The following is a 10,987-nucleotide window of genomic DNA, read 5'->3' as shown; positions in this document are numbered from 1 at the left end:
ATAGAAAGCTTAATTTTTTAGAATTCTACCAAACTGTTTCCAAAATAGCTGTATGATTTTATATTTTCACCAGCAATACAGTTTCTCCACACACATTCTTCCTCTGGAAGATTCCAGTGTCTCCACACACATCCTTCCCTATATTTGCCTCTCTTTTTAAGAAGGGCCATTCTTCTGGGTGTAATGGTATCTCATTGTGATTTAAATTTGCATTTTTCTGATGACTGATGATGTCAAGCATTTTTATATGCTTATTAACCGTTTATATTTCTCTTTTGATGGAATGTCTATCAAATTGTTTTGTTTGCTCATTTTATAATTGAGTTATCTGTCTTCTTATAAGTATAGTATTTCTTTTCATATATTCTCCCTGAAGCCTTTTATTGAATACATGGTTTGCAAATATTTCTGCCAGTGTGTGGCTTTTCATTTCATTATCTTAGTGGTGTCTTTTGATATACAAAACTTTCAAGTTTGATAGAGTACAATTTATCAGTTTTTTTTCTTCCTTTAAGGATTAGTTTTTTTGGTATAGTATATAATAGGTAAGAACTTTTTGTCCAGCCTAAGATCACAAAGACTTTTCCTTTCTTTTCTCCTAGCAGTTTTCTTGTTTCTACCCTTAGCCTTAGGCCTACAATCCCCGCTGATAGCACCTACATAAGGAATACGGAATCAAAGCTATGTCTATTGGGATTACACAGCATCTAATATAATTTTCTTCTTCAATGTATTCTGGAGGTCAAGCAGAAAAGAATCCCTGAAATTTAAGTCCTATAAGGTATGCATGCTTTTGGTAGGGGAGATGATTTTTTTTTTATGTGACTTTGAGTGTGGAGGAGGAGAGGACAGGGCTGGGATCTGCTGTGAGCATGTCCTTTTCCAGGTCAGCCAATCAGAATGTGCTAGATGCAACAGCAAGTAGAACTGGCCATCTGGCTTCAGCCTAAAAATGAAAAATGACTATTTAAATCTGCTGTCTATCTGCTCCAGGCACTACTTAGTACATCTGCATGCTCAATAAATAAAAATCAATTATGAATTCCATTTCTCTACAAGCCTTGTGTTCATTGGGTTAGAGGAATGGTTTGGGCACAGGTAGGGGGAAATGCGAGGACAAGGTAATGGACTGGGATAAACTTGAATTCAGATGTAAAACCATTTGGGGTTGTCAGGGCAATTGAGGATTTTGTGTTAGACCTAGCAGAAGATTTCAAAGAATGTAGTAATTTTCCCAAATCCTCCCTATCCCCTGCCATCCGTCACTTGAAACCATGCTGTGGCTGTTAGACTCCCAGCCTGTCTCAAACCCAAGTTTTCCTTTCCTTCCCAATTATAACAGGAGCCTTCATAAACAACTGCCACAGGGCTAATAAATAACACCTCAACTAAAGATAAACAAATAGTGATGATGATGGGAGCCATAAAGGAAAGGTAATGTGCTTGGAGAACATCTCTGCGCAAATGCCAGATTGAGTGGGATGGGGAAGAATCATTGCCCTGGGAGGCCAGAAGGGAATGTGGTGGATGCTCATTTCTGTACAGAGACAGCAGAGCTTAATCGGGGCAGGACTAAGAACTGACATCATGGAAATTAACTTTAATTTACAAAATAACAAATAAACATATAATTCTTTAAAAAATACTTTCTGCAAATAAGAGCGGGAATGCCCTTTGTATCATCCCTGCAATCCCCAGAGCTACTCCCTTCCCCTTTTTTAAGGCAACCCTGCTTTGGCATCTGTTGTAGCAATTTTCTCTGCACTTACGTGCACATCTCTACAGGTCCCCATAAAATATTGTAAGTGGTTGGGATTTCCTCACACAGACGATATTAGGTCATATGACTATTCTGCAGCTTGCTTTTTCATTCATTAATACATCTGAGGAGATCTTTCCACACCAGGACATAGAGACTGTCCAGATCACACTGGTGGTCTGGATATGGTAATCTTATATGGTTAAGAGCATATGTATCCTGCTGGGTTCCCATCTCATTTCTGTCCAGCCAAATGACCTTAAGAAAGTTACTTAGCATGTTTAAAATAAGGATAAGGATGGTAACTGTGTCGGAGGGTTTTTGTTACATATTAAAGAGTCAATATATGAAAGGCACTTATAACAGGGTCTGTTATATTGTAAGTAGCCAAGAAATGTTTTCTCCTGTTATTCATTTTAATGGCTGTGTGGTGTGTCCACGCTATGGTTTATTTCCCTACTGATACACATTTAGATTGTCAACAATTTTGGCTGGTATTAATAATGGATACTTCAGTTACTGCCCCTAAACATGCTTCTTTATGTGTCCACATCAGAATTTCTGTAGAGCAGATACCACGAAGTGGAATTCCACAGATGCAGGAATTATGCATGTTTGATGTAGCAGCCATGCCAAATTTGCCTCTAATTTATATTTCTGTCCATGAACCAGAATACCCACTTCTCCACACTCCTGCCATCAATTAATGTTTGAAATGTTCATTCCTCTAAAAAAAATGAGAAATGATCTTGCTTTAATGTTTCAATTTGAACTTCTCCCATTACTAATGGGAACAAAACTATTTTCACCTGCTTTTTGGTCACTGAGGTTTCCTCCTAGGTGAATTCCCTCCTCCTAACCTTTGGCCATTTTTTATGTTGAGTAGATTGATTTGTAGTCGTTCTTTATATGTTTGCATGCTAATACTTGGTGTGTAACATAGGCTGCAAATATTTTCCCTTCAGTTGAGGTCTTAATTTATTGAAGTGCTCCAAGGAAAGCTTAGCCCATCCTCAAGTAGTCTGTAATGAGTGGGATCTCAGGAGGATCATACTACACAGAGACCACCATGGCCAAACTGCACTAGTAGCTCTGAGAGGTGGAAAGATGACATGAATGGGCCAAAGCTGTGGAACAATCCAGAAAAGATTTTCTGTATCAGAGACATTTAGCTCCCTCTAGTTCAGACAGGGATGGTTCTAAACAACTCTGAATTTTGTGAATCGGATCATATTTTATGTCCTGAACTTTGGTTACCTCTGAATATGATTACAGTTGAGGAGGGGGTAAACTGCAAGCTCTTAGGAAGAATCACAGTAGATATGAGAAACAGGAAATAAGAATAAACTGTCATGAAATTCCTCCGGGACCTTGCTACTCAGAGTATCAGCAGCAGCATTTCAAGGAGCTGGCTAGAAATACAGAATCTCAGGTCCCACCCCAGAAATACTGAAAGGAAACACAATCTGCATTGTAGCAACATCCCCAGGGGATTTGTGTACACATGGCAGTGTGTGAAGTGCAGCCTGGTGGACTTACGGTTTCATTCACCATCTGTCATAAGTTGAATTTTGTCTTTCCTAAAATTCACATGCCAAAGTCCTAACCCCTATCAGAATGTGACCTTGTTTGGAAACAGGGTTGTTGAGGACGTTATTAGTTAAGATGAGGTCATACTAGAGTGTGATGAGTCCCTAATTCAATCTGAAAGGAATTCTTGTCAAAAGGAGAAATATACACACAGGTACTCATGCCTGAGGATCACCATGTAAAGACAAAAGCAGAATTTAGGCACATGTCTATAATCCCAGCAGCTTGAGAGGCTGAGGCAGGAAGATCACAAGGTCAAAGCCAGACTTGGCATCTTACTGAGACCCTCAGCAACTTAATGAGACCCTGTATCAAAATAAAATACAAAAAGAGCTGGGGATGTGGTTCAGTGGTAAAGCATCTCTGTTGTCAATCCCCAGTACCACCACCACAGCAATAACAAAAAGACAAAGGCAGAGATAGGGGTGACGCAATAGAAGCCAATTCATGCCTAAGATTGCCAGAAAACCACCAGAAGCTAGCAGAAAAGCATGAAACTGATTTTCCTTTACGACCCACAAAAGGAGTCGACCCAGTGGACCCCTTGATCTTGGACTTCAAGCTGCCAGAACTGAGAGAAGAAAATTCTGTTGTTTAAGCCACTTAGTATGTGGTACTTGTTACTGCAGCGCTAGCAAACTAATACATTATCCCTTTGATTTCATGTGAAACCCAAGGCATGAGTTTATCTCATGAATAATAAAGAAAACTTCAGGGGGGATGAACTGGGCACAGGCTGCCACCTCCCTCCCTCTTAGGCAGTTAGGGTGCAACACCTGCTTTACAGTCCTAACTTTTCACAGGGTCAAGAGATGCCTCCCAAGGTTCTGGGCAGTGGCTGACAGCACTTACACTGGAGCCCCTTGAGTGTTCCCTGCCTTTAAATAGAAGTGGGAAGCAGTTTGGTGCAGAGAGAAAGGCTGGCTGAGGCTTTTCTATGCAAGTGTTTTAACTAATGGGCTGCTGAAATGAAAAGAAAAAATGGATTTGAAAGAGTATCTATTTCTTCCTTTATCACTCATTAGTGGCTGAGAGCAGTTAAGTCCGTGCTTCCCAATTTATTCACGACCTGTTTAAGCAGAGCCTGTAGCCTTGATTGAATCAAAGGGTAGATGAATTGCCACCTTCTGTATCGTCGAGGTTAGTTACTTCCTATCAGGCTTTCCTGAAATTGACAATACCTGGGAAACAGGGTATTTTGCTACTGGCTGCCTCTCTCATAGTTTATCTCGGTAGATTAGTTTATAACATTTTCTTCATCCTAAATAGATCTTTTAGAATGAAGCCCAATTCTTTTCAGGAAAAAAAAAATGTTTTTTCAAAATAAGAAGAATGATATTTATTAAGTAGTTAAATGTGTTAAGCACAGGACTCATAGTTTACACATGGATTATCTTAATCTTCATTACATCTTTAAAGGTGAGTGATATAATTATCTCCATTGTAAATTATCTCAAAGCAAATTCAGCCACTAACTCGCACCTCAACTAACAAGTTGTAAGGAGTTATCTTGCTGGTCACCTCCTATGGAAGGCATATGAGAACAGCTCTCTAAAGGACAGAAAAAGAAACACACTTAGATTCTACTCCTGGCAGGTGGGTGTGGTGGTGGAAGCAGGAGGATCCCAAGTCTGAAGCCAGCCTGGGCAACTTATCGAGGCCCTAAGCAACTTAGTGAGACCTTGTCTCAAAATAAAAACAAGAAGGGCTGGGGACATAGCTCAGTGGAAAAGCACCCCTGGGTTCAATCCTTAGCCCCCAGTGCCAAAAAAAAAAAAAAAAAAACCCCAAACTTTCATGACTGATGCCACACAGCGGGGTGGGGAGGCAATAAATAATAGAGGCCAAAAAGAATGAGATGATAGGTTTTGCTCAGGAGGTAACCAAACACCAAGGCTAAATCACACTGAAAAAGTCAAATCAAGTCTATAGAATAGGTTTACCCAGCCTACAAGGGAGCAATAGAGTCTATGCAGGTTATCCAGCTTGAGCAGGCATCAGAATCCCCCGGAGGGTTTGTGGAAGGACAGGTGCTGGCCTCCACCCTCAGAGCACATGATTGAGTAGGTTCTGGGTGGGAACTGAAAATTTGCCTGTCTTTAAATTCTCAGGTGCTGCTGATGAGGCTTCTGGGGCCACACTCTGAGAATCACTGGGCTTGTGGTTAAGATCATAGACTCTGAAGTCAAAGAGAGATGAATTTGTCACAATCTTGCCACGGAACAGCTGTATAACCTTGGGCAAGTTTTTAATATTCCCTGTACTTCTGTTTCCTTCAGTATAAAATGGGGCTAAAGATTGTACCTTATCTCATACATAAATTATAAGAGATGAACAAGATTGTTGTAATGACTATTAAAAAGACTGACACAAGCCCTGGTACTCATTAAGCATTCAACAAATGTTAGAGGTCACCACCACCATCACCATTGCCACACTTTCATTCTTATATGTATCATTTATTCTTCTACCTCTCCCATCACTTCTACCATGCCGGACCTCATTGTGTTTCATGTAAAAAATAAAATCTTCATAGCAGCTCCTACGTTATGGGTTTATTGTGAGGATAAAATGAGTCACTTTGTATAAAGAATTTTGCACCATACTCTATATCTAGTCAGAGATCATTATTATTACTTCTCTTCCTGCTCTCACCTGCACATTGTACTATTTTATATACATTATGTCATTTAACCCTCAGAATAAGCGTACAAAGTAGAAATTGTTATAACCATTTCATTGTTATTATTTTATTTTGGGGTACCAGGGGTTGAACCCTGAGGCACTTAATCACTGAACCACATCCCCAGCCTCTTTCTTTCTTTCTTTCTTTCTTTCTTTCTTTCTTTCTTTCTTTCTTTCTTTCTTTCTTTCTTTCTTTCTTTCTTTCTTTGTTTTTGTTTTGTTTTCTTGAGACACGGTCTCACTAAGTTGCTCAGGGCCTCACTAAGTTGTTGAGGCTGACTTTGAACTTGTGATCCTCCTGCCTCTGGAGCCACTGGGATTACAGGTGTGTGCACTGCCACACCTGGATGTTATAAACATTTTATAAATGACAAAACTAAAACACCAGAAGGTAAGTCACTTGATCAGCTTCACTCAGTGGTTAAAACTTAACTGTAGATTGGTTTGTCTCCACAAATATATGATTCCCCACTCCTGATGAATCCTAGATTGACAGTTCTAAGAGAAAGCAAGTTTTTGCTTTAGAATTATAGGTTGGAAAAAGTTGTTTCACTAATTGGTCCATGAATTGGATAAGGGCTTGTTGGCATCAAACCCCTCTTTGTTTCTTAAATAATCAAGGTGATTTCCAGCCTGTAAAAATTCACTGAGAAAGAAAATAGAACTGCCACAAGCTAGGCTCATACATATTTTCTGAGTCACCAGCTAAACAGCATTTATTTTCCTTCCTAATTCTATACCTCATTCCCTTGCTGGGTCACCGTCTCTCCACACAGTCAGACACAGGGACGTCGAAACCATAGTTATAATAATATGAAACTGGCAAATGTAATGTCACAATGTTAGACTCAGATTTCCCTGAAGGAAGAGGTATTTAAGAATAATCTAGGTACCAGCTTTGAATCCACCTGATTAGCTACAAGATGAAAATGATTTTTCTTTCTGTAACCACCGAGGTGGTCCCAGAAGATAAGTTTAGGATATTAAACTGGCACCAAATGTCAAGGAGTGTTTCTAGGTAGCTTTCAAGGTTACAGAGGAGGGCCAGATATTTACAGAGGCGGGAACCACAGGCTTGACCTAGGAGTCCAATGCATTCCAGCTGATGCATGTGGTTAATGTTTGTAGAAAGGAGAAGCTGCTAGCAGTAGAAGATCATATTTATATTTACCTGGAGGCAAAAAATAACCATAAACAGGTGCTCTTGAATGTTCAACCATGCTGTCTGAGTACTCCACCAAATACCTCCTCCACTACCTCAGGTTTCAGGCAGAAGGCAATTTTAATTCTCTTCCCTTTTATCTCTGGCTCCCTTTAAAAATGTGAAATAAAATCTTTTAGGATAACAGAACATGTGTACAGAATATGGTGGTAGCCAGAAGTTATCCCATAGCTCTGGCCTGTGACCAGTTTGCCTGGGAGGATTTATTTTAAGCTATTCTTATCTGAATTCGTCTGGCTGCGCCAGCATGGGAGCTAATTCTCTGACAATAAGCCTGCTGGGGTGTGTTTGGGTCTCTGTTTGTTTGTTTTGATGTGTACAGAGACTGCAGAATGGATAGCAGCATCACAGCCTCTCTAAATGTGAGGCGCAGGCTGGCACCACGGGGGAGGCTTGACGGCATTTGGGAATCTGGGTAGAGAACAAACAAGCCCTTGAGGGCGAAGGCAGGTAGGCTCATTCTCTCCCCATAGGGAGATCCAGAAGCACTGGGTCTCCTGTGATGAATAGCGCTCCCCGGATTCAGACATACCAGCCTGTCAAGATCATTGCGAGAGGCAATCCCCAAGTCTCTGTTCTGGCTGGGAATTCAGCCGAAATGCTGAGCTGTGGGTGGCAGGTGCTTCAGGGACCCCGGGCTCAGGGTTCTGCACACCCTCCACACCTGCAGCTGAGGGGCGCCCTCACCCACAGTCTTCTGTGTCACCCAGTCTCAATGGGCAACGTTGGTGGCTGTTGAAACCTCCGGCTTCAGTTTGTTAACCTCTTGGGTTCCCAACTCTCCAATTGCTGCTTGGCTTCACCCCAGCCACAGTCTCAGAGGTCATCTCAGGACCAGGCTGCTCACTGACCTCCCCAGCTCCTGCCACTTGATGTCCAGCAAAGAGCGTTGCTTCCTCCCCACTCCATCTCCATGGATCCTGGACAGCCTAGATCATCTTGGTCCCTTGATGTTCCCCAAACCTCTTTCTTGGAAATGCCGTGGTCTGTCAAATCCTAGGGAGTCAAGATTTTGACATGGGGCTGTTTATTTAAGTAATGTTATTTAATTTCTTCCACAACTCTACAAGTAGATATGACTGTTTACTTTTTATAGATAAGCGTATCAAGGGTCAGGGAGGTTAAAAACCTTGCTCCAGATAATCAATGTTATGGTATTGAACCCTGATCCTGGAAAAGGCATTGGTCTAAAGGTTAGAGGATCTGAAGTCAAGTCCTGGCTTGGATACTAACTGGGTCTGTATTTTAAATGCATCATTTAGCTTTATGGTTTTCTTATTTATACGATGAGGGTAAAAAAAAAAAAAATCCCATGAGTGTTACCCAACTCTGAATTCCCATGTTTTTGTAATTCTAAGACAGTGACATATGTTGGTCATCTCAAATCCAGCCAAACTAGAACACTGACTCTGTCACAGGTGCTCCAGCCTATTACCCTCCATTAGGGCTTCTTTGTTTTAGAATCACCAGCCAGTGCCTTTCACAAGGGTTTTTTTTTTCCCTTGGTGGGTGGAGGACATGCTATCCCAAGACCATAACTGAAACCGAGAAAGAGAATCCAGTCATCATTTTGTACTAGATAATCATTTTACAGGCCACCTGCAAATCGTGGGTTGGGAACATATTAAGTGAGATCTTTGAAGGTAGTTCCTTAGGGTATATAAAAAGCTACTTTAAAGATCTGGGGAGTTCCAAAATTTTTTACCTTCAAGCCACTCTGTGAGATGTCCTGGAAGACAAAAGGATCATTAAATATACATAAAATCATGCAGAATAAATCACTTCACAACCAATTAGGACTTACTAAATCAAGTGTCAGTGATAAAAAAGAAAAAAAAACCCTACTTTTTCTCTTTACAAAAGAAATATAAACTTAAACTAAAAAGTATAAAACTACAGATAGAAAAAACCAACATCATTCACAAATCTACTTCCTGGGGACCTCCATTATGAACAGTTTTGCATGTAATTTTTCAGTCCTTTTGTTCTTTCTATTCATGCTTTTTAAAAAGGTGGGATCCTACTCAGAATACTGTTTTAAATTTTAATTTAAACATGTATCTTGAACATCTTCCTATGGTACCATGTAAGTTTTCTTTAACCTCTTTCTAAGTGGATGTCCAATAATCTGGAGTCAGGATGTATCATAGTATATTTAATCAATCTCCTAATATGGGATAGTTAGGTGATTTTCATATTTTTATTCTCCTAAACAAGGTTTATTAAATGGCCATACCACCAGGCCTTTACACAAATCCTTGAATATTTCTAATACATTTCTAAATGGGGAATAGGAAGATCAAAAGGTTTGCAAGTTTCAAAAGTCTTTGATACCATTATTGCCAAATGTGTTGTGCTAATGTATCGTCCGCCCCAGAGCAGGAGCTTCTCTGCCTTCTGTTCTCACCAGTGCTTCATCCTATTAGTTGTAATTTTTGCTAAATTGGGAGTTGTTGTAATTTGTGTCAACTTAAATTCATATCAAATATTCTGCCCTAATTTTTAACACGAGTCTGTCTTTTTTGTTTTGTTTTAGTGTGTTTAATGAAACAAAGAACAATGGAAAAGAGAAACCCCAAAGAGTTGGCAAGACTGATACGAGTATGTATGAGGTAACCTTTATTTCTTGAAGCTGTTGGTGTAAAAATCTATCAGGTAACTTGGTCAGAGCCTCAGTTTCCATTCTGGTGAGCTAGGAATGGTATCATTCTCCTGCTTATCTCAGAATCATCAAATGCTCAAATAGAGTTATCGTGCAAAAGAAAAAGAGAAAGATCATTCACGTCCAGAGACTATAAAGTTAAATATGGTGGTATATGAAACTTCAAAGTTCATCTCACAAGGTCCACCTTAAAGAGTTATCCAATAAGATTTCTCAAGTCCAAAGCATTAGCTGCAATCTTAATTCCCAAACCTGGAAGAGCTGTAGGGTTCATTTGTGCAAAAACCTTTTAATAGCTATTGAAATCAAATAAACTTACATTTTTTTCTGTTGTCTGGGAAGTCTGACTTTCTTAATTTTGCCTTGGCAAACCCATATTACAATTTGAAAAATATGTTGTTTCCAAACCACCTGACTCTATCCCCAGAGTATATTATGTCCTACAATCTGCCAGGTGCTCGGTCTGTAACTCCAGAGTCCCTTGATGTTTGTCACTTCCATCTCCTCCCACTCTGTATCAAATTAGCTAAGGAAAAAAAAATCCTTCCTTGAAGATATATATGAAGTTTTTTAAAACCTCTTAATCAAAACTATAAAATTAGCCCTTAAAACTAAAAGTTAAATAAAGTTTTAACTTAAGCTGGTGAGTAGATATCTTAATGTGCAGTATTTTTATACTGAATGATAATTTGCTATAGGACTTGTTTGCTATTTTGCAAAACATAAAAATAACTTTCAACATGAGTTTTCTTTTTTTCACACGCAAGTTAAGTACTTGCTGTTGGAATGGCATATTGGTTGGTTGAAGTTGTCAGTTTTTCCTGTCCCAAGATTGAGACTCAAATATCAGCTCTTGTTAATCCTGAGAACTTGAACAAGTACATATCAGCACATCAGAGGGCTGTTTTCTAGAATAGCTCAGTAGTTCTCACTAGTTGAACCTCTTTCTTAAACAGCTGCACTCTCCAAATGCTGCCTGTGACTCTGTGGTCTAAGGAGATTGCTTTATATAAGACAAGAAAAGCACCTGACCTACTAATTTAGCCAGTGTTCACGATGTACCAGTCAC

This window comes from Urocitellus parryii, chromosome 3, assembly GCF_045843805.1.
Source record: "Urocitellus parryii isolate mUroPar1 chromosome 3, mUroPar1.hap1, whole genome shotgun sequence".
In the NCBI taxonomy this organism is placed as follows: domain Eukaryota; kingdom Metazoa; phylum Chordata; class Mammalia; order Rodentia; family Sciuridae; genus Urocitellus; species Urocitellus parryii.
The sequence above is the reverse complement of the archived record's forward strand: the minus strand, read 5'-3'. Positions refer to the sequence as shown.